At 42.5% G+C, this 25160-nt stretch overlaps 1 long non-coding RNA gene across 1 annotated transcript in view; it reads left to right on the top strand.

Annotated features, from left to right (window-relative positions):
* Nucleotides 1-948: 948 nt before the first annotated feature.
* Nucleotides 949-25160, top strand: part of LOC309607565 — a 149517-nt gene continuing 125305 nt past the window's right edge. The window contains exon 1 of the long non-coding RNA XR_014232450.1: nucleotides 949-13927. This is a non-coding gene — a long non-coding RNA (uncharacterized lncRNA). The remainder of the gene's footprint in view (nucleotides 13928-25160) is intronic.

Here is a 25160-nt window from a genome sequence, read left to right as displayed (position 1 = left end):
CTTCTTTATCCATTCGTCTGTCAATGGGCATTTAGGTTGCTTCCATGTCCTGGCTATTGTAAATAGTGCTGCAGTGAACACTGGGGTGCATGTGTCATTTTTTTTTTTTTGTATTTATTTATTTATTTATTTACATCTTTATTAGAGTATAATTGCTTTACAATGTTGTGTTAATTTCTGCTGTATAACAAAGTGAATCAGCAATATGTATACATATATCCCCATATCCCCTCCCTCTTGCATCTCCCTCCCACCCTCTCCATCCCACCCCTCTAGGTAGTCACAAAGCACTGAGATGATCTCCCTGTGCTATGCACCTGCTTCCCACTAGCTATCTATTTTACATTTGGTAGTGTATATATGTCAATGCTACTCTCTCACTTTGTCCCAGCTTACCCTTCCCCCTCCCCATGTCCTCAAGTCCATTCTCTACATCTGCCTCTTTATTCTTGTCCTGCGCCTAGGTTCATCAGAACCTTTTTTTTTTTTTTTGGTTCCATATATATGCTTTACCATACGGTATTTGTTTTTCTCTTTCTGACTTACTTCACTCTGTATGACAGATTCTAGGTCCATCCACCTCACTACAAATAACTCAATTTCGTTTCTTATTATGGTTGAGTAATATTCCATTGTATATATGTGCCACATCTTCTTTATCCATTCATCTGTCGATGGACACTTAGGTTGCTTCCGTGTCCTGGCTATTGTAAATAGTGCTGCAGTGAACATTGTGGTACATGTCTCTTTTTGAATTATGGTTTTCTCAGGGTATATGCCCAGTAGTGGGATTGCTGGGTCATATGGTAGTTCTATTTTTAGTTTTTTAAGGAACTTCCATGCTGTTCTCCATAGTGACTGCATCAATTTACATCCCCACCAGCAGTGCAAGAGTGTTCCCTTTTCTCCACACCCTCCCCAGTGTTTGTTGTTTGTAGATTTTCTGATGATGCCCATTCTAACTGGTGTGAGGTGATACCTCATTGTAGTTTTGATTTGCATTTCTCTAATAATTAGTGATGTTGAGCAGGTTTTCATGTGCCTCTTGGCCATCTGTATGTCTTCTTTGGAGAAAAATCTATTTAGGTCTTCTGCCCATTTTTTGATTGGGTTGTTTGTTTTTTTAATATTGAGCTGCACGAGCTCTTTATATATTTTGGAGATTAATCCTTTGTCTGTTGATTCATTTGCAAATATTTTCTCCCATTCTGAGGGTTGTCTTTTCATCTTGTTTATGGTTTCCTTTGCTGTGCAAAAGATTTTAAGTTTTATTAGGTCCCATTTGTTTATTTTTGTTTTTATTAATCCAATTGTTTATGATAGTAAGACATACGGATGTGAAAAAAAATCCTTGAGGAGAAATACATCCTTAAAAAACTAAAAGAAAGGAAGAAGCATTGTTTCCCACATTGAAGGACTATTCTGTAGAGCTTTTACTATAAGTCCATCCATTCTACAGGTAGATTGGGACTGAGAGGCTTCTGTGGCCACAGGATAGATAACTTGCTTTGCTGGAGAAAATTGGTTCTACATTCCAAACCAATAATTTATAAAAAACAGTCTTCTGGAACAAAAAATACTTGGTTGAGCAAGTTTCTTCCATTGCTTGGGAATAAGCAAGAAATCTATATATCATTTGAGAGTAGTATATGCCAATGTGGTAACAGTGGTTTATCTGAAGTTGATGGGCTTGTTCCTTAGTTAGCTAATGCTCTGTAACAAAACATTCCAAAAATTTAGTGGCTTAGAACAACAACCATTCATTTGACTCGGGAGTCTGCCATCTGGGCAGGGTTTGGCGAGGATAGCTCATCTGTGCTCTGCTTGGCATCAGTTGGTGGGGGGCGGGTGCGGGAATAGGAGGCTGGAGTCACCTGGCGGGTCACTGGTGTGTCTTTTACAGACTCAAACAGCGGGGATGGACAGCTGGAGCTTAGCGGTTATCTTCTATTTAGTTTCTCCTTGTGATCTCTTCAGCATGGAGACTTCTTTCATGTCCATCCAGGGCTCCCAAAGCCCATGTTGAGAGAGAGAGAGAGACAGAGAGAGAGACAGAGAGAGAGAGAGAGAGACAGAGAGAGAGAGAGACAGAGGGAGAGAGAGAAAGGGGGAAGAGTGCAGAACACAGCTGCAGCCCCATCACCTTTTATGACCAATCCTTGGAAACTATACAGCATCACTTGCACTGAATTTTAAGTGATCAATGCAGTTTCAAAGACCCACGTAGCTTCAAGGGGAGGAAACATGGATTCTCAATGTGAAGTATCCATATCACAGTGTAAGAAGAGCTTGAGGGGTGCTGTGTGTGTGTGTTTATAGCCATCTTTAGAAAATAAAAACTGCCGCAGAGGCTATGAGTGACATTATAGCCGTTAAAAAATACGTACCTTTTTGATTTTTTCAAGGAGAACATATTGTTTTAATAACCAGAAAATATTACAGTAAAGCAACTTTGATAAAAAGGACTTTGTGTAGGATCTTAGAACCAAAGACTTGGCTAATATCTAGTGTGTTTCTTGGCCCTAATCTCGTAGCCCCTCTGATCACTGATTATGACTGAATCAAGCCTGCTCAGCACAGAACAAGCCATTGGTAACCTGGCTGGCCAAATCACAAACAAATTGATTTCTTCTCAGTACTTCTTGATATTTCAGACCAGCAGCAAGTGAAAAGCTGAGGATTTTCTAAGTCAAATTAGAGAACCCCCACCCTGAAACACTTGTCAGTCCTTTCTGTTCAGTGGAATTATGCAATTGCGGAGACTGGGGTTGGGCTCCGACAACAATATCACAGCTGCAGGACATGGCGGCAGGTGGAGTACGGCATCTAATAAGCTCAAACTCCCCATCATGGCCCGGCCACATAAGGAGAGCGACAGAAACACTCAGAGAATGAAAACATCCATCAAAGGCTGACAAACCTCTGACATAGATTTCCTTTCTCTTGCTAAAGGAGCTAGTTCAATGTGATGGAGCTGCTCATAAAAATTCTTTGGTGGTCCTAATGAAACAGCTTTGTATGCCCCATCTCCTTCCTTGTTAGGTGAGCAGAAAAGAGGCCCTAGAATGTTCGGTGGCTAACACTGTAGCCTAAGGCAAGGAGACCAGTGACACCCAACTCAGTTGTCTCTTGGAATTGGTGATGACTTGGTGGTGAATTGTTTGAATGGTGGACTTTGCCACCGAAGGGCTCGCTTTGTCATTGTAGCCAAAGAGCAGATGCTTTAGAGCCAGCGGGAGGTGAGGGGGACAGGATCTGCTCTTCCCTCCATGAGTCTACTGTGTTGCTTTTTTCTATCATCAAAGATGGTTCCTTGAGGCAAGTGAGCTACTTCTTCTAGGGCTCAGCAGAGGAGAATGATCTGTTCCATGCTGGAGGAAAAACTGGTTTCAGAGGAATTAGTGAATAAGGTACTTTAGTTGCAACATGGTCATTCTTAGGTTGTGTCCCCTTCTTACCTCACCTGCACTGACCACAAAACATCTGGGGTGACAGGATATTGTCTTGGTCCACATTGATTACTTTCTGTTTTCCAGTGTCCACTGCCAGGAACTTTGATTCCGGTGGCACCCTTGCTTTCCTGACATTGAAGGGGGTGGCCTCTTTGGCCAAGTAGGAGACCTGTGGCCTGTGGGCCCTTGTCCTCCTGTGCTCTACACAGCCATCCTTCCTGAGATCTGGCCACCTTCCAGGGCGCAGGCAGGGAGCAGGGACTTCTCCTGGCAATGTAGATTGTGACTGTTCTCAGGACCCAGAGACCCCTGTCTTCTTCCCAGTCTGGGGGGATTCCTCTTCCTCCTCGTTCTCCTTCCTTTCCAAGCCTCTTGTTTCTTGGCTCATCTAGCATTATGGCTTTCCTGGAATTGGGCTTTCATAAAACACCGAGAAGGTGGCAACATCAGTCTGCTTCGGCTTTCTTTCCTATTAAACAAACAAACAAAAATCCCTGAAACAGTCTAGAAGGGACTGTCTACCTTCCAGGAGGGGAAAACAGAGAGAAAAACATATAAAGCAACTTCTCAGAAACATAGCCTTCTCTATCACCGATTCTGGCATGGCGTGCTCTTCTGCAGATGAGGAAATCAAGGCCTGGGGAGACGAAGGGATTTGGACACAGTGACGTTATTAGAGGCTGCTCTAGGCCGAGGTTCTGCCAGTCAAAGCCCAGTATGTCTGAGTACGTCTCCATCAGTTGGAACCGACTCTGCTCATCAAATGGGTGATGCACTTCTGAGTGCTTACTCTTGGCACGGCTACGACTTCTGTCCTCTGGACAGATAGGGGGACTGTCAGAGCACCTTGGAATTCCAGCTTTCAAGCCGCCATAGTTGTGTGATTTTGGACAATTCACCAGCCCTCTCTTGATCTCCAATTTTTAAAATCGAAAACACTTCCTAGATCAACCTCAAGAGATGGTGAGGATTAGAGGAAAATTCTGGAAGTCTTCAGTGCGTTGTAAGCCCCCCAAGGGTGGGGTGTAAGCGATCAGAATTGCTATGATCTGCCTTTGCTTGCTTCAGACTTCAAGGGATCGTTTTCTTCACCTCTTCTAGTCTTAAAAATCTCCACAGAGTCTTGACGTCACAATGTGGGCATTAGAGACATTTATTTGCTTATTATTGTTTTTACGACCTGCGACTATCTCTTGCCTCCTTGGGATTTGACTCCTCCTACACAGAAGTAGTTTGGGATGTCATCCTGTTGACAGAAGTCACCGAACAATTAACCTGTGTCCTTGATAGTTTGTTACCAACTTCTATGCTTTGGTGATGTGTGGCCCTGGGCATCTCAATGAACCATTGTTCCTCCCTGGTCTATTGTGAAAGGGGTTGACTGTGTCTAGGGCAGCTCTATCCTGGAGGAAGAAGTTCTCCTTATTGAAAATAAAAGGTTCTTCTCACATCTGCTTTGCCAATACAGCCCCTTCCCTTGCTCAAGACCTGTAGGTCTTAGGTGCCAAGTAAAGCAGAATGCTTCTTTTGTACGTCTTTGTTACCATCAACATAATGGAACTCTTGTTTACTTAACGACTTCTTTCCTGACCAGATTGAGTTACCAGGGGTCAGGGCTCCTCTATTCTTTCTAGTATCTCCGACACCATGTAGCCAGATATTTCGCATATTGTATTTGGTGGATAAAGCTTGTTTTGAGCTGAAGTTTACTCCTGAGTTGCCTTCTCCAGACAGAATGGCTGGTGGACTTATGAGCTGTTGGTATTAACCTAGCAAGTTTATTTTACAGATAAATTGCTTGTTTAACTGCAGAGGGTGAGTAGAGAGACTCATCTTGTGCCATGTATGATTGCACCAGATAGTATGTTGAAGTAGGAGAAATCATGGCGTTGGCAGGCCTGATGTCTTTCTGCTGCAGCTGCCAAAATGCCTCTAGAATTACTTTCGAATTTGCCTTGAAAATAAGCAGACTCAGAATTTCAGAAGGTCATGAGACCAGAATGCATATATGTTAGGTGTGAGGGAAGTGTTTAAAAATACATGTTTTAGGCTTTACTGTCAGAGATGAATGTTCAGTGGGTTTGAGATGGGACCCAGGAATCTACATATTTAACAGCCCCAGATGTTCAGATGAAGGTGGTCCTCAGAACACGGTTTGAGAAACACCTATATTTTCTCCCAATTCCTGAACAAAAAGAAAACCGAACATCAGAGTGATTGGCAACGTTGAGATTTCCGAAGTATTGTGTTGACTAAAAAAAATTATTCACAACCTACAAGTTGAGAGTTATGTGTTATTTGGTGGGAATTTTTAGAACTTCAAGCCCGGGAGGCGGCATCTCAAGTCAGCTTTAGAGAACTGCTCGGAGGAGGCGAGAGGGGAGCTAGGATGTAAAGGAGTTTTGCAACAAAGGGCGGGTAGTCTGAATGTCAAAAGATTATCGTTAATTAAAGAAAACCAGATATCCCAAGTTAAGGAATTTAGCGCTTTTTTATGTATGGGAAGATGCAAGAGTCTGGGCTCACTGAAATCATTCCCTAGATATGCACCTCAGCTATCTGGGGCCAGTATCTTGGAGTTTCCTCAGGGCTCACCATAGGGAGTGGCTGCAGTCTGATGGCTGCTAGGTGGCAGGTATTCTTTCCTTCCTGAGTTCCCTCAGGGCTCACCGGCACACAGCAGAGGGCTGCAATTGCTGCTGACTGTGACATCCTTTGTTTACTGATATGGCATGAAATATTCCATTTCTCAAAAGTTGCATGACTCAAAATTTCGGAGAAGGATGAAATCCTTAGAATGCAACGTGGGCAAAATATGCATTTGCAAGGTGAAGTTCAAATGTGCAAGATTGATGTTCTGGTTACCTACTGCTGCATAGACAACTATCTAATTTGTAGGTTAAAATAACCATTTTATTTTGTTTTCGAATTCTGGGGGGTCAGGAATTGGTGAAGGGCTTGGCAGGGCAGTTGGAGTCTGACTCACAGGCCATCAGCTGGGCCCACAGAGCCGGGAGATCCACTTCCACGACGGCCTTTACAGTCACATGCCCGGTGCCAGCAGTGATTCTTGGTTTCTCTCTGTCCACATCCTGCAAGGCCTCTCCGTGTGGCTCGACCTTTCCGAGCATGGTGGTTTCAGCGTAACTGTACTTTTTCACAGTGGCTGACTTTGGAGGAGCAGGAACAGGAAACCCGCAGGCCAGTGAAGGGCTACGTGTATAACTGGCGCGGTGTTGCTTCTGGGGCATCACACTGGTGAAGGCTGCCCAGGTTTAAGGGGATAAAGGAATATACTCCACCACCGGATAGGGTGTTGGGAGGTCTCATTGCAAAAAGAGGCTGTGGGTTGGAGGATGTTGTTGAAGCCATCCTTGGAAAATACAGTCTGCCATGTGTACCTTGCCCGGGATTAGGCAAAGAAGAGGTCCCCTGGAGGATGCAGGCCTAGGGAGGGGGTCCCGTTGTATGTATCCTTTAGGAACAAGTGCATATATTGGTAATGAAAATGTTGGGGGTAGACTGTTACAGCACATGCTTAATAATCTCCATGTTTACAGAATGTTTACTCTGTTACTTTGCATATTTTCTTGGCATTTTTGAGAAACGCAAACTCGCATCACACACACATTTTCACACGTATTCTCTTTGTCCTGTGTACCTTCGTGAAGAGTGAGACTCCGCATATCATGTGCCTCCCATTTCCTGGATGGCCTTGGAATGTTCACCTGTACTCATGGGTCACTTTTCAATTTACATATCCTCTGACATTTTTTTTCTAGTTAAAAAAATTCATAACCTCATGTCTTTGCTCCTTAGTGGTATTTCCTCTTTTCCAATCATGCTTTAAAATCCAATTTCATTGTCCCATTAGATGTGGTTCTTCTATTTCGATTTCTGCTTTTTCACTCTTTGCAATTGGTGCTATCACATCAGTGACACTGACTAGTGGTTTTATTACACAAGAGCGCAAAAGAATTGCCTTTCCTCCACTTTTATAAATGTCGTACCCACATTCGGGCTGTGCATAGATTTCGCTGAAATAACCTGAACTCGTTAGTTGTTCCGCAAATAGCTCCTCTCTCTGTTTATGCTAATACTTTATGCTGAACAACAATTTCACACTTAGAACTGTCCCTGTTGGTGTGTCTGTTTTAAATGTCATCTGCTCATATTTATCAACGTGGAATGAGCTTACTTAAATTGGATTTCTTGGGTCCAAGACACTTCTGATTTTCCTAATGACCAAATAAGCAAAAAAGCAGAACCGATTAAGAAGAAAAAAAGAAATCGCAGGCATACACAATCTCCAAGCAGTCAGGGTTTGTTTAAAGCTGCTTTGTTCGGCAGGAATGGTTAATAAAAGAAACATTTCCCCAAAGAATTGTTGTGGTGTTTAATTAAACTCCTTTCGCATAGGTTTGTAATATAGCATTGGACAATATTTGGTCAGTTTCTCTGCCTCTCTTTCTTAGTCACAGGCTGGACTTGATTGGATCCCAGGTCCTAAGGGAACATTAGGAACAGAGAGAGGCAGGCTGCATCCGATGAAAAGTTAATTGTGTTTAAGCTGTGTTGGAAACCAGCCTCCTGTGCACTTCAGCTGAGAGCCAAGTTCAACATGCAGGTGCCCTGGCTGTCTGGCTGGATCCACCGCCAAGAGTTGTCTGACACAGAGTTTAGCAGCACAGAGGCTCGTGATCGTGGAAAAGACCTGTCCGCAGCCTCACCTTTTAGCTGTCATGGGCTCTGGAACAGTGCACAGTGGAGGTGATTCATTCTGCTGGGGGGGCTGGAAGTTGGGGTTTTCTCTTTGAAAAAAGGGCTCCTGGGCAGCAGTTTCAACATATAGTTCGTTAAGACCCAGAAGTGTCTTGTGGGAAAGCTCTGATGAATTGCTCTAAATGATCAGGAAACTAATCGCTGTTGGAATTGTTGAAGAAGTATTTCATCTGGCTTTCTTCCTGCCCTTGAACTGAAACTCACTATACCAGAGCAGACACATGTCGTGGGCCATGTTTTTAGAGGAAATGCGCCCTTTCCTTCTTGTCTGCGTCTAGGGTGGACCACTCCCATCTCCCCCAGCCGTGGCACAGCCCTGCACACACATCATTGGGAAGGGATACTCAGAGGTCTTCTGGGGGCACTGTGAACATTCTCTTTTCTTCATCTGGATGGTGGTGCTGTACCCACGCGATTTATGATTACTTATCCGTTCACGTGTTTTACTTACGTTAGGATGTGAATTAAGATACAAAATTGCTAGTAGTTGAGCATTTTTCAGCCTATAAAAATGCTAATTTTATAAGGTTAAACATATATTTTACAAGGAAATCATAAAGTAATGGAGTGCAAATACATCAGTATTTGATCAGTAGTCATGAGATGCATGTAGGGCAAAAAAAGAGGCATTTTCTATAATCTAGGTGTTGGTGGTAATTATAGAAGCTATTCCATTAAAAAATGGTCCTATTTTCTTTTGCTCTGAGAGACAGTGCAGTGTGGTGCCTCCACAGCCAGACATACTTGGGTTTGATCCTCTGCTCTACCATCTACCAGCTGGTTGGCCTTGGGGAAAGCTCAGGGCCCCAGTTTTCGCATCTGAAAATAAGGCTGGTAGTAGTACCTACTTTCTAGGATTGCTAAGCAGATCATATTAAATAATAGAGTCGATCCTTGGACAATGTGAGTTTGAACTGTATGGGTCCACTTATGTTCAGATTGTTTTCAATATAAATACATACTACAGCACTACATGATCTGTGATTGGTTGAATCCCCAGCTGGTTTAAACCACGGATGCATGAGCTGACTGTAAAGTTATACTCGGATTTTCTACTGCACAGAGTGTTGGTGCCTCTAATCCCTGCATTGTTCAAGGGTCAGCTGTAGCTGTCTTGCCAGATACATCTCCCACCACATTCCTTTCACATTTGATGCCCTAGATGCTCTGGACTTCTTTTCCCTTGAGTCTTCTGGGTCTTCCCTTCTGCCACTGAGTCTCTGCATGTGCTCTTTTTCCACTCTCCAGAATGTTCTTCTCCCATTCCTTTGCCTACATGATTCCCCCTCCTGCTTGGGATCTCAGCTCCCTTCTTGTTTTCTTAGCTGTCCTTGACATCTCTAGCTGGGTCATGATTGTTGACTTAAACTCTAATGGAACCCTGTAACTCTCCTTTGTGACACTGATGACATCTGCGATTTCAGAGTAAGACATGCGATGGTTTGATCCATCTGTCACCCTCATTTGACTGTGAGCTCCATATGGGCAGGAAATGAGATGTTTCATCGTTGTTCTCTGGGGGATCTGGCTCATAGTTGGGGTTCCAGAAATATTTAATGAATGAAGGGGCTTACGTTCTAGCCATTCTTATGATTTAAGACTTTCTGATATTTCTTGTAAAATAGTGAAATAGGAAACCATGTACTTAAGCACATGTATATGTGTTTGCATAAGAATAATTGATCAACCCATCAGCTTTCAGAAAGTCACTCTCGGCATTTTGTATAAAGTAGTGGGTGGGCAGTGAAGTGCAAGGTTTAAGAGCAAAGTCTTTGCAGAAGTTGAGGTTCAAGCTTAGCTCATCACTTGTGTGCCCTGTGATCTTGGAAAAGATAGTTTTTCTGAAACTCAATATCTTTATCTGTAAACTGAATATTAAAAATAGTACCTATATGTTGCAGGTTGAATTATGTCCCTCCAAAATTCATATGTTGAAGTCCTAACCTCCAGCTACCTCAGAAAGTGACCTTATTTGGAGGAAGGGTCTTTACAGAGGTCACCAAATTAAAACAAGGACGTTAGGTTGGACCCTAGTCCAATATGATTGGTGTCCTTATAGAAGGGGAAATTTGGACATAGAAACACAGATAGAGGGAACATGATTAAAGAGATATATACAGAGAAGATGGCTATCTACAAGTTAAGGAGAGAGGCTTGGAGACAGGCCCCAGAGCCCTCAGAAGGAACCAAAACTGTCAACCCCTTGATTTTGGACTTCTAGCCGCCAGAACTGAGGTGTTAAGTTTTTGTTGTTTAAGCCACCTAATTTGTGGTACTTTGTTTCAACAGCTTTAGCAAACTAATATGCTGAATCAGTTTAATATACAGTGATGCTTTGTGTTGAACAATCCAAAAATCTCAGTGACTTACAGCAGAAAACATGCATTTTTCTTGCTTGTGGGCCTGTGGGTTGGTTGAAGTTCACCCAGACTCTAGACCAGTTGGGTTCTGATCCTTGTGCATTTCTAACTCTGGCACTGGCAGCTGCCTAGGGCATGTTCTCTCACGGAAGAAGGTAAGAGAAATGCCCAGCGCAAATGATGCAGACCCACTGAAAGTCTTTCATGGCACCATAATCATGCCTGGTAGCACTGCGTTGGCTAAAGCAAATCACCTGGCCAAACCTACTTCCAATAGGGTGAAATAGATACACTCTGTCTCCTGTAGGGGGAGGCATTGAAAGCCACATGGAAAAGGCAGTGAAATAATCCAATTGACCCCAATACCTACACATCACAGGGTTGTCTTCGATAGATAAGATTTTGCAGGTAAAACTCTTTGCACAGTGCCTGGCACCTAGTAGCTGTTCCATAAACGGTCATTGCTATTGTTGTGGTTTTTGTTCTTATTCTTGAACAAATTCTAGTGTTCATCTTCAATTGCAAGTCTTCATGGACATTTTCCTTTCAAACAAGTAGAATTAGCTGAATAAATTGCATTAATATTTGGTTAAGTAAAAGTCTCTGTAGACTGCATTCTCGCATCTGTGATTAATTCTTTTAAATTCTTTTAAATTGCATGTCTGCTTCAGTGGATTGGAACAGAGATATGACTTCAAGCTTATGTTTCTCGTTAGGACATAGAGGCCACAATTAAATGTCCTTTTTCTTCTTCTTTGAAAAAAATCAAAGTCTCTTAAAATGGATTGTTGTGAAAGGACACATAAATATGTCTAAATCGATAGTTGAATTCTCCAAAGCACCATCGAGACAAAAGTGTTAAATGTTCTGATTAAATTTGTGATTGGTTAAGCTAGAAATCCATACAGTTGCATGTCACACAATATTTAATAGATGGCATGTAGAGTATCTTAATTGTACCCATTTATCTCTTCCCTCTGCTTCTAACTGCATAAAGTTATCAAAATCTGGACACTCAAACATTTTTATTTCAGCTTGTTTGGTTGGGCTTTGTTCTCTGTATTTCTTGCCGTATTGGGTCTGGTTTTGAGTTAAATATTTCTGACACAACCTTCATGACTCATTTACATTTAAATAGTAACAGGAAATCTCTTTGCCAAGAAGGCTATTGGAATCAAATTTTATACCAGATCTTTTCTTTTAAATATGTTATTATCAAATATTTTGTACATCAAAGTACTTTTTTGCTTTCCTTTTTGTAAATCTAAGTATTTTAGGCTGTGTACAAATGTTTCATTTTTCATCTTGGGTGATTATTATTGCTTCTGACGCTCATAATTTATGCCAGTTGCTATAATGTTAAAAATTAGAAACGGACTTCTGAGACGTTCATTGCCATTGAAGTTTTGTTAAAGAGAGTTTAAAATATAATGCATGCCCTTGAACTTGTTATTTCATGTTGAATGAGATCTACCTATAGGATAGGGAGTATATAATTATAGGAAAGGTGATGAAATCAAACGGATTCCTAATCAGCAAATTGAGGTGTGATTTACCGACATCCAGATGATGAGAAGATTTAGTGGAACTTGGTGCAAGTTGAAGATGATCAAGAGTAAATCTCTCGAGCTGGGAAAACAAGTATCTTTTTTTTTGTAATTAATTAATTAATTGTTTTTGGCTGCGTTTGGTCTTCGCTGCTGTGCGTGGACCTTCTCCAGTTGTGGTGAGCGGGGGCTATTCTTCGTTGCAGTGGGCGGGCTTCTCGTTGCGGTGGCTTCTCTTGTTGCAGAGCACGGGCTCTAGGTGCGTGGGCTTCGATAGTTGTGGTGCGTGGGCTTCGGTAGTTGTGGCACGTAGGCTCAGTAGTTGTGGCTCGTGGGCTCTAGAGCGCAGCCTCAGTAGTTGTGGCGCACAGGCTTAGTTGCTCCGCGGCCTGTGGGATCTTCCTGGACCAGGGCCTGAACCCATGTCCCCTGCATTGGCAGGCAGATTCCCAACCACCGCGCCACCAGGGAAGCCCAAAACAAATATCTTTAATAGAGGCTCAGAGAAAAAAAATTCGAAGGCATCCAGGTGGATTTCACCTACCACACTACCTCATATTCTAAGGAATTCTTTTAAGGAGGTATTAGAATCACAAGAAGGTTTCCAAGCTTGTAAACCAACGTCAGTGGCATCAGCTTCATTAGACATTGTTATTCTAGATGTCTGTAGGAGGAAGAACAAAAACATTGTGTGCTGAGATCTTGTCATGATTCTCCATGAATTGGATTTTTTGAAGGGCTGGTTAAAGCCTTGTTTAAAAATAACTTACATTTTACTGAGTGCTTAGTTTGTACCAGGCATTGAGGGTCTTACTTATATCAGTTCATCTTATTCCTCCCCAAAGTCTTTTTTTTTTTTGGAGGTGATGGATAGGTTTATTACCTTGATTACAGTGATGGTTTCATGGGTGTAGGTATATGTCCAAATTCATCAAATTATATGCATTAAATATGTGTAGTTTTAAAATATATCAGTTACATCTCAGTAAAGCTTAAATAAAGTGAGAGGATACAGATTTCTTGAGCTTGAAAATCTCCCCATTTTCCTCCTGAATCTTCTTTGAGGGAGATTTTTTTTTTTAACTTTTTATTTTATATTGGAGTATAGCCAATTAACAATGTTGTGATAGTTTCAGGTGCACAGCAAAGTGACTCAGCCATACATATACATGTATCCATTCTCCCCCAGACTCCTGTCCCATCCAGGCTGCCACGTAACATTGAGCAGAGTTCTCTGTGCTATACAGTAGGTTCTTGTTGGTTATCCTTTTTAAATATAGCTGTGTGTACATGACAATCCCAGACTTCCTAACTAACCCTTCCCTTTGAGGGAGATCTTTGATGCCCAGGTTTCTCCACTACACATCTTCCTGTATCTAGAATTCAGTGAAATTCTCCTGGGAAATCCTCATGTAACGGACTCACTGGGACAGGCAGGGCTGGGGGTGTCCTCCCCAAAGCCTTTTGGGGTAGGTCATATTATTCCCATTTTCAGAAGACAGAACTGAAGCCTGAGGAGGCTGGGCAGCAGGCCACGTGGTGGAGCTGCACATGAAACCTTGGCAGCCAACCTGGAGCGTCCACAGTCTTAATCGCTGTGCTTGTCTTCACACTCTCTTGCCGTCCTTCGTGCAGTCTCTCCCTCATTCCCTTGTGTATATATATATATAGACACTATATGTGCTGTGCTCTGTTCTAGACACTGGGGATGAGATGTATTTACAACAGAAACGATGCCTGTCTTCAAGGAGTTGATAGTCTCCTGGGGCAAACAGACAATAAACAAGTAAGTGAACAAAAACATAATGCAATTTCAGGTTGTGCAAAGTGTTATAAACATAAAGCCGTGTCAGACTAGAAATGCTGGGAGGAGAGATGCTGTCATAGAGATGCTGATGTTTGAGAGATTTCCAACAAGGGATTCAAGATGTTGAAAAATTCATCGACTTGCAAAGTGAGCAAGCATGCTCACCCAGTGTAACTAAGGCTGTGATGTGGGATGTCCGGGAAACTCTTTGTGAATCTTTTACCACATTGGACCACAGACGTAGAAAGTATAAAAGCCTGTAGGCTGCATTTTGAATGATCTCAGAACAAACTTGGGACTTACTTGTTTTGCCCTATTCCCCTCCCCAACCCCCGGTATCTTCCCTTTGAAAATCCAGGCTGAAAGAAGCAGCAAATCAACTGTTTTCTCCTTAATTGGGAAGGCACTACAACTGAAACAGTTCCTCTGTATTACAGACCTAGTGGGGCAGATCACCATGGACGGAACCTGCTGCCATTGAAGAAGATTAGATGGTGTGGGGGATTTAAAAACATTGCAGAGTGATAGTTAGAAACCAATATCAGACTATGTGTTGAAAACTATGAGATAAAAACAGCTCTTAATCATCTGCTTATTACTTCCTTTCTTCATCTAACCAAGTACTGATAGATTAACATCAAGGACTATTGGTGAGCTAGGATGGGGATAAACCAGAAGAGGAATGAGCAATAGACTGCATCTCAAGTGCCTGCTCTGATACTTTTTAGAGGCTTCACGGAGTGCAGTGTTGAGAAGGATTCTGAGGTTGCAGTTGGGCTTGGTGGTAAGAATGCTGTAGCCAGTAGTGTTTTCTGCTGGGAGCCCAGGTAGGAGGTATGGTTCTGTGTCTACAGAGTGGCGTTGGAACCAGGTTGTGGAAACCATTATACTCTGACTTCTCTGGCCTGATTGAAGTCAAGCAACACAGTGAGGAAGTACAGCAGGTGGATGTTAATTAAGGCTGACTTCCTTCCTCTCTCCCTTCCTCCTCCTCCTTCTCAGCCAAGTAGTACAATATGACAGTCTATTGTTATGAAGATCAGAAGTTCTAGAGTTGGGCTCCTTGACTACCAAGTCTGGTTCTATCACCTTCTACTCGTGTGACCTTGTGCAAGGCACTTCAGCTCCCTTGTCTGCAGTCTGGGAGAACAATGCCTGCTTCCTCATGCCTCTCATTTTTGGTCTCTTGTAATATTACTTAGAAGGACTGCTTCTCAATATGTGACACATACACCCAAATTGGCAGTAAGTCTGAGACAATTTTCGGTGTTTGGCAGACAAGGTGTTAAATAATACTGTCTTACAGAGTGAGATGCGAGTCGTCTTTGGCTTCTCTTTGAATCCTTCTGTGAAATCAAGGATAAAGTCTCAATGTAGAGTGCTGTTCTCTAACACTTTTTCTAACACTTGCACATCTACCTTATTAGCTAAAGAACAGACCTGAGGCTCAGAGCTTTCTGTTGGGACCATCTCTAGCCTGAAATTAATGTAATTTGTATCATATTGCATTTTGGAGTTACCTTTCTTCATGGCAAGCGATACTAGTTTTATGCTGAGAGAGAGGATACAAAATTTCTGTTCACATTTTTGTGCAAAGAGAAAAAGTCAGTCTCTTTAAAGAAAAAATCCCAAATGCACAGTGGAATGGGATATAATCATGACGGAAGTGTGGCATGCACATGACTAATACTCTGGTGTGTGCAGTGGGATAGATGGAGAAGGACAGCAGAGATGGGCAACCAGTTGGGATTAAGTCTGAATATGGTTCTCTCTGTTCAAGCCAAACTGGGCTTCCCTCTGTCCTGCCACCAGCTGTTTGTAGGGCTTTTGCCAGATTGTTCCCTCTGCCCGCCTTGCCACTCCCCTTCACCTAGTATTTTTAATGTTTCAGATTTCTGCTCCTTTATCGCATTCTCAAAAAAGCCTTCCTTGATTCCGCATTCAAGGCCATATTCTTTGTTACTGGTTCTCCTAGACTGGTGTTCAGTCCTTCTGAGCACACATCTCTTGTGAGCACACACAGCCAGAGCACACATCTGGCTAATTGTATATTTCTTGGCAAATGTGTTCGTGGTGTCTGCCTGTGCTGTTGAACTCTAGGCTATATGTGGACAGGGTGCATGTCTATTTTAGCTCATCCAGTATTCCCAGAACCTACTAGAATGTAGAAGTTATATCTTTGATAGTTTACTGTAAATATCAATACATCAGTATTGACAATTTCATATATCTTTCCATGTGGGTTTAAGTCAACTTTATATTCTACTTTAGGAATAGTTAATGTTTGGCTTAATGTAATCATGGACCCAACACTCCAGGGCAGCCAACAGGTATCGCTATCTGAATATGCACCATTGGGTCTGTTAATTTACATAAGGGACATTAGAAATAAGTTTTATTACTTATGACACTTGTTACAGATGGTGAGGCAGGCTTTCTTCAGGACCATCATGACAGGTGGGTAGTGTCCACTGCAATGGGATTTTACAGTGTGGGAGAGAGATTGGGCCCAACTCCGAATACAACATGAGAAAGTGGGGATTTATACCAAAGGAGCAGGATGGGGGTCAGTGGATGGGAAATTACTAAGAGGGAAACATATGGGGTCCAGAGGATTCTGGCTAAACCAACTAACGGGATTCTTGCCGAGGACAGGCCAAGGTAATCAGACATCACCGGGGGAATGGTGGAGGACGAGGAAACTGGTCAGATATTGAGGGTGATCGGTTATCGAAGGTGTGGGGAATTTTGATTAAACTAATTCAGCAGGGTTCTTGCTCAAACTGGATTTTACAAGGGGTCTAGGAAAAGGTTCAGGAGCCTGACTAAAGTGTGGTCAATAAAGTGTCTTTGTCGGGGTTTAAAAATAAGGTTAATAAAGGTCTAGAAATCCGAAGGGTTCTAGTCTTCTGTTCAAGGGAGAATTCTGTTGCCTGAATTAATTACACAGAGTTGAACCTGCCTTTAGAACACTGTTGTATTTACCTCAGGGTGCATCTATGCAAAGTGCTTTATAAAGCACCTAAAAAGCCTGAGAACAGGGACTTAATTTCCCTCTGCGTAGGCCCAGGTGGTTTGATTTTCTGGGGACCTGCTTGCTTGTAAACGTTTGTAGGGGTGGTGGAATTCAGCGTGAGACTTGCTTTAATTGTGACCTACCACCTGGCTAGGAACAGGGGTTTGAGGAGACCTGTGGTTCTCAGCCATGTCTAAACATTGGACGTTACCCATAGTCACTAAGAGAGCTCGGCAACCATTAATGGCCAGTTGGCTTGGTCATCTTACAACAGAAGAGCCATAGACCGTTGTTGAAGGAAGACCTGAATGGGAGAGGCGGTGGTGGGTTGAAGAATGTCAAGACGGAGTCGAAGGATCTTGATGATTGATTTACGTGGATGTGCGGGGTGTGGGGGGGGCGGCAATGATGACTGGTCCTGGGAGCAGGTTTTGAGGTGTGGGTTGGTTGAAGGAGGCTTATTATTCCATCTTGTAAACTGGGCTGGTCCCTGACTCTTTTAGGAAGCAGACAGTGTTGGTTTTTGATAACCTCTCACTTCTCTTTCACTGTGGCCCATTGTGAGATATTTCTTCCCCCAGTGCTCTGTCTTAAATAACATCCTACCTGTCTGGTGTGCTGTGTGTGACAGCAGGCTCCCAGGTTTTGTTTTCCAGAAAAGTCGCTTCAGAGTCATCTATTTACCCAGCCTTTGTTGTGATGATTATGGCTGGAAATCCCATGGGACTCCAGCCCATGTAAATTGTGGTTTCAAAAAAAATCTTTCATATTCAACTCATTTTAGATTTACTGAAAAGTTGCAAAAATACTGTAGGGAACTCTCTGATACCGCTCACTCTACTTGCCCTTAGCATAACATCTTATATAACCACAGTGTTATTATCAAGAATAAGAATTTGATATTGGTATGATATTATTAACTGAACTACAGACCTTATTTGAAATTCACCAATTTTTCCTCTAATGCTCTCATTCTGTTTCAAGATCCCATCTAGTCTCACATGTTGCCTTTGGTTGTTATTTCTCCTTAGTTTCCTCCAGTCTGGGACAATTCCTTGATCTTTCCTTGTCTTTGTGACCTTGATACTTTTGAAGAGTACCGGTCACTTATTTTATAAATAAACCTCAATTTGGGTTTGTTCGATGCTTTCTCATGATTGAACGGAGGTTATGCATTTTGGGCATGAATTTAACGAAAATATTGTATCCTTCTCAGTGAATTATATGAAGGGGTTCATGATATTGATATGTCTCATTACAGGTGAGGTTTTCCTTGATCGCAGCTTGGCACGTTGGTGTTTGCCAAGTTTCTCCCGTGTAAAGTTACTATCTTTCCTCTTGTAGTTGATAAGCACATCTGTGATTTTAAACCTGGTAGCATGCCAATGAGGGTACTGAAATTTTGGACAGGAGAAATTGTCCCCCTCCTCCCAACCTTCCTTTAAAAAGCATTCATTTGAACACTGTGGCTCGTCCTGGAAAGCCCATGCAGAATGGTTGATACAGCTCAAATAAAACTATCTTTTGGCTGCTTCAGTGGCAATTTTAAAAGATGGAAAAAGTGATAATTCCTTTCTCCCTACCGCCATCAGTGTAGAACCTATCTCTGATCATTTTATCTTCCTGATTAAAAATGTTTGGGTTCCAAATGACTGTAGGAAAATGCTCTAACAACTCCACGTGCCACCGAGGACCCTCCACAGTAGGACTGCAATCTACTTTTCCATTTTCTTTCTTACTTTCTCTCTCCTCTGCCCTCCACGCCCACAAATCCAATATGTCAGCCAGGTTCAACCAACAGCTGCCCTTGGGTCTCTGTTTTGGCTTATGCTGTTCTCTCAGCCCAGACGTCTCTTCTTTTCTCACCTCTGCCTCTTAAAATTCTTGTTTTGTGTGGTTTATGTCATTAGTTAATTACATCATTAGTAATTAAGCTATTGTTTCTCAGCTCCAAACCCACCTTTCTCTATTCTGCTTTGTGAGGCTTGGGACACTACAAACCACATTTCTGCTTCGGTCAACTGCTTCCTAGAAGGCTCTGCCAGTGTGGGGAATTAGAGGGTACTGGAAGCTATTTTACTCCTGTGAGCATCACCCAGTCATTCTTCTTCATTCCAGCAGCGGCATTTCCTTCTCGTAGCAGCACTGGAATTCATCTGCAGTTTTCCCAGCGCTGTCAGAATCAGCCAACGTTGTACCTTCTCAGACACTGGTCCTAGCCGCCAGTGCCCTCTCCTTGGATATCTGAGTCCCAGCCCCGTGGGAACCCCTCCTTTAAGCTCAGAGTTAACAGCACCGGCCTGGCAGTACCTCATCCTCAAAGATCTGCATTTTCAGCTCTGCAGAGAACCTTCTCTAAGCTCTGAAGTTCTAATAATTCCAACCTCTTCCCTTGGTTCCTGCAGTCCTGGGAGTGGTAGCTTTCTCCCTAAGTGGTAGCTTAATGTTCCCTTTTTGTTCTTTCTAAAGTTAACAATCTGATCCTTAGGTAACGCCTATTTTTATTAAATTCTCTGTTACAAAGCCAAGCAACCAAACAAAAAACCCTGGTATAGTTTCTGTCTCCTGATTGGACCCTGAATGATATGGACATTGGTACCAGGAGCAGTCCTAAGAAACTGATGCTCCAAGATGGGTTTGGGGATTTGTTTCATGGGGCCCTAAGGCTTGGGCACTGCTGGAAATACAACCAGTCACGTCGTAATTTGTGGTACCTTCTGAAGCAAGGATCAGGGGTCCAAGTGACTTCTGTCCTTGACTGTAATGGCAATCGTGATGACGATTAGGATGACACGCTCAGATATTTAAGCTCTCAGCTCATGTCATGGATACAGAACCAGAGAGCTTCCCTGGCAATCTTAAAAAAAAACTTGCTTACTTACATCATAGTTGGAGATGAAGGTGACTCTCTTTGTCATCATATTTCCCTGGCTTGAGAGAAAGAGAGAGAATATGAATAAACCCAGCTTGGTTAAGAAGTCTTCCCCTGTACAATGAAGCTCTGGCCAGGCAGGAAATGCCACACAGTGGGAACAGGGCTGCCAGCTATGGGCAGCTGTTTCCCACAGCAGAGGGTGGAAGCAATACACCAATAGTTGTCTTTTTAAAAAATTGAGATATAATTTACATATAAATTTAAGGGGTACAACATACTTGATACATTTATATTGCAGTATGATTGCCATTGTAGCAATAGCTAACAGCTCTGTCATGTCACGTAATTATCATTTGTTCTAGTGATGAGAACAATTCAGATCTAGTCTCTTAGGAAGTTTAGTGTTTTGTTGTCTCTAATCAGTGTACTATGTATTAGGTCCCCAGGACTTACTTATCCACCAGTTGCAAGTATAAGCCCTTAAACAACATCTACCCAATTCTCCTGCCCCCAGCCCCTGGTAACCCATTCTACTTTCTTTTGTTCAAGATTACACATATATGAGGTGTCATACAGTATTTGTCTTTCTCTCTTTGACTTATCTCACTTAGCATAATGTACTTAAGGTCCATCTGTGTTGTTGCAAATGGTGGGATTTCCTTCTTTCTCATGGCTGAGTAATATTCCATTGTATATGTATGTGTGTGTGTGTATATATATATATATCTCACATCTTCTTTATCCATTCATCTGTTGATGGGCACTTAGGTTGTTTTCCTATCTTGGCTATTGTAAATGATGCTTCAGTAAACATGAGAGTGCTTATATTTGATAACCTCTTCTCGTTTCCCTGGGATATATACCCAGAAGTAGAATTGTTGAATTGTATGGTAGTTGTATTTTTAGTTTTTTGAGGAGCCTCCACTCTGTTCTCCATCGTGGCTGCACCAGTTTACATCACCACCACCACCAATTGCTGCCTTTAGAATAGGTATGGGGGTGCAGACCATGGCCCAGGGGAGGAAATCTAGTGCCTGGTCACCTTGAGGGTGGGGAGAATTGTTTTCCAGCTCAATCTCAAAAACGGAGTCCGACCTTTAAACCGAAACGGCCTGCGGCAGATATCTGAAGAAATTGTTTTCGAGAAGGACTTTGAGATTCAGGGCCAAAGCTTGGCTGCGCTGCACCTTGGTAACAGAGCAGGACTCCGAGTGAGGGAAAGGGACATCGTTTCCTTTTCTTCATGGAACTCAGTATGGCTTTAGAACAGCAAAGACCGAGGGTTGCTTGATGCTGTGTGCCCCTTGAAAACCGTGTGTGTTTCATCTCTGGGAGCCTTAAGGAGACTGCAACCCAGGAAGGGAAACAGCCTTCTTGAAGGGGAGAAGGGTTGGGCAGGGTGGGGCTCCTTCACCCAGCAGGTGCCAACCAGGATGCCAGAGAGAAAGACACATCAAAAGGACTTCCCTAAATAGTGAGAGATTTTGAAGTGGGGTCTGAAGAGCCAGTGTAATTCAGATATAAGTGTAATTTCATTTATGCTTTCATGCTGGCGAGGCTTGGGATTGCTCAGGTTACATTAAAACCTGCCTAAACAACTTTTTTTTTTTTAAACATAGTATTGTTATTCTGTACCATTAGCCTATGGCAGGCTCTCCTTATCCTGAAGACTTAAGTGTTTGAAACCCAGACCAAGAGAATGGCAAAGAAAGCCGTGGACATTAATCCCCTGGTTTTCACTTGCATGTCTTTTTCACTGGCATCTTCTCAGGGTTTCCAGGAGAATAAAGCTGACTGGCAAGGGGCTTCTGAGACTGTCAATTCCTCAAAGGCAGTTTGGGGTTTGTCATTAGCAGACCTGGCCAAGCACACATGGAAATAGCTCATTACTTGTTTTACCTGTTGTTTTAAAAAGGGAGCTTTGAGACACTTTGAATATTTTGCTGTAGGGGTTTTGGCAAAACATATTTCAAATGCAGGGGCCGGGCAGAACAAACAGTGGGAAAGAGCAAATGAATGTCCTCTGAAGGAAGGCTAGTTAGGACACATGTGTATGTTGCTTGAGGATGTAAATTAGAATACTTGGAGACCCCGTGGTATTATTTCTGAAGCCCTTTACTTATTATTCATGGTTTCATTATGGCCCCTTTTATTCACAGACACATCTAGGAGCAGGGGAGGGGAGGGGGCAGGTGCTGTGGTTAGCCTTAAAAAAATAAAAAAACTAAACATAAAACTCGCCATATATTTTAGAGTTATAGGTGCATGCATTTCCCCCCCCCCTTCCATCAAATCTTGCTTTTCCATTTTAGCCACATAAATGGTTGTCATAGTGACATTTGCTTCCAGCCTCCATAGCTTTGGTACGGAGCAGAAAGCTCAGACAGCATCCAGTGACCATAAATTCAGCTCTAAGTGTCTCCTTAGCTCTCGGAAACTAATCAGAAACAAGGGCTGTCGTGGAGCCTCTCTTGCTATCACAGAACAAGTGAAAATTATGTTGAAATTAGGCTACAACGGACCCTTTGTCTGAGTTACTCAGAATGGTGTTATTCATTTTTAGGGCAAAGTTTGCAAGCTCAGCATTTCAAAGAACATTTAGGCGACAAAAGTCATGATTTCTGTGATCCAGCAGTAAAGTAGGACGTTTAAATCCTTCTAATAATCTCTGCATATCTTGGGTCTGGAGTCGACCCTTAAAAGTGGTGAGATAGTTCAAAAAATAATTTTTCAAAATTTCTTCCAGCAGACTTCAAATTCTCCTCTTTTGTAATATTTACTAATGTTATTTTGTAAAACTTTCTATCTATTCAGATCAATCATCATCTCTAAAGATATTTCCTTAAGGATTTTTTTTTTTCATTGAAAGATTTAACTCTAATCTAGAGGCAAAGTCTTCAGGTTAAATTCAGCAGTTGAAGGTTCTAAGGTATTGAGCAGACTGGGAAGACCGCTGAGGTGGAACTAATTTATGGGGGAGGGGATGGAAAAGTAACTTCCTGGTCTTAGTTTAGGTTGAGGGTCCGAGAAGGACTGGTCATTTCCCTCAAGCCTTTCCTGGTGGTCATGTGGGCCTCTTGCTGTGGCCAGTCTAACGTCCATCAGAGTAGGACATGCAGCTGTCAGCAGTGGCCCAAAATACGAAAAAAAAAAAAAGGCAAAGATGACCTGGGATAATACATCATCAGGGATGCTTTTGGCTGCAAGAAAGAAAATAGCACCTAAAAGTGGCTTAATTGGTTTGGGCTTATTTTTCTTCTTATAACAAGAAGTCAGGAGGTATAGAATTCCAAGGTTGGTTCAGCCAACGCATAATGCCATAGATCTTGGTCATTGTCTCTGCAATTTTCTTACTCTTCCCCTCCTGCTGCCACTTCAGGTTCACATCGTAAGTTGTCATCATCCATTGTTGAAGGAGGGAGAAGACGAGCATGCCCCGCTTGCTCTTCCATCTGTCTCTTTTTCTCTTTCTCACGGACTTTCTTTTTTAATCTGAGATATCTCTCTGGTCCTGCAGATATCCACTTATGTTCACTGGTAGGATTGCATCACACGACAACCCCTGGTGCCAGGAAGGGTGGGAAATTGAGTATCTGACATTTTTAGTCTCTGTTGTGGGAGGTGGAATCTGCCTACAGAGTAGAAGGGAGAAGTAAATGGTTGGGGTTGAGTGTTGACAACCAAAAATGTCAGCCATAGATGGAGTCTGGGAACTGAAAAAACTTCATGGCATTGCTTTGCCCCTCTAGTCTGACTTATGAGGAAACTGACACCAGAATAGAATAGATGACCTGCCCACACAGCTTGGTGTCAGGTCCAAAATTTGAGTCTAGATCTTCTGGCTCACAGCGTCACTGAGGTTGACGATGACTAACATCTGACCTTTATATTCCAGCTGGCACAGTGAGGGCTTTGTTTAGCATGCATCAGCTTGCTTAATTTCTGCCTTTAGCATTGAGGGGCCTGCAGGCTTCTCAGATCAGAGGGCACCGATGCTGCAGCGTTTCGCGTCTCCTGCTGAAAAGTGGCCAATCATTGCTTCCTAATTAAAGATCAAACATGATTTCAGATGGTCCCCTTCCTAAGCTGTCACGGGAGATGTTCCTCATATCTGTCAGTGGTACCGATCATGTTGTCATTCTTGGCAACTAATTCCTGGAATGAATAATAAAATTATAATAATCTCGCACCAGAGGGAGGACGACCAATTTGTAAAGTCCATTAAGAATTGAGCAAAGGATTGTCCTCTAATGAGGTGGAACACATCATGGAGACCGTACATCAAGCTGCTCTGTCACCAGTGCACAAAGGGATCCTGGAGGGAGGGGCTCCTGTAGGGCTGGCAGACAGGGCGGGTTGTCCTGGATGCACATTTACATGTTGTCATTGATCAGCTGCCAGAGAAGGGAATGGCAAGAAGAACACCAGCGTTCTCCATTGTGAGGCTCGAGGAGTGTTTATGTCACTAGTGATTCATTCCGCACAGGGCAAGAAGCATTACTCACCATTTCCTCATGTGCCAGAAAGAGAAATGGAATCAACGGGCATATCATCTCCTTGTTGGAAGATGACAGCTCCCTTATTATAAATCCCCAATAAATTGATGGAAGAGCCGTTCAAGCTTCATAGATATAAATGTTTCCTGGGATTAATGGGAAGTTATTCCTAGAAATGACTTACAGTTTAGGAACCAATCTTTGAATTTTGAGGTGGTGTTTTTGGTTTTTGTTTTTCCTCTAGATGTCATGATGCCCCTCAAAGCAGCTGAATACAAATGGCAAAGTTTTTCCATTTACCCCTTTCCCGTACCCACCATTTCCCCACATCTGTTACTAAACATTTATAGCTTAAGAAAAGTTAAATTTTACCTTCTTTTTGGAGGAAATCTTCTTCCTTTTGAAACTCCTTTATAGGGGAATTTAAAAAGTACAAATCTCCTTGTGACTCTTGGGGAGATGTAACCCTTACCTGGTAGCACAGAAGCTAAACTACTGCTTGTTACTGTATTTTAAAGAGTTAAAGTGTTTTGTTCAATAGATATCTTAGCATTTTTGCTTTTAGTGTCCTTTGTAAATCAGGATATTGAGCCACTTGACTGTCACTTTGGGAAGGGATTGTGGCTGCAAATGGCTTGTTTTTTGAATTATCAGAGTGCTTCTCCCATGTAGCCTCTAAGGGTCATTTTGGGACTGTCACCTGGTATTTATATTAATGTTGCTACTCTTTTTTAACTGAGAGCTTTGACAAACGGAACTGGATCGTTTGTCCAGCACCAGGAGCATGTGGGCACTTAATAAGTACCAATCAATAGCTTTTGCTGA

The sequence above is a fragment of the Balaenoptera borealis genome, assembly GCF_965194805.1.
Source record: "Balaenoptera borealis genome assembly, chromosome: 12".
NCBI classification, from domain to species: Eukaryota; Metazoa; Chordata; class Mammalia; order Artiodactyla; family Balaenopteridae; genus Balaenoptera; species Balaenoptera borealis.
The sequence above is the reverse complement of the archived record's forward strand: the minus strand, read 5'-3'. Positions and strand labels throughout refer to the sequence as shown.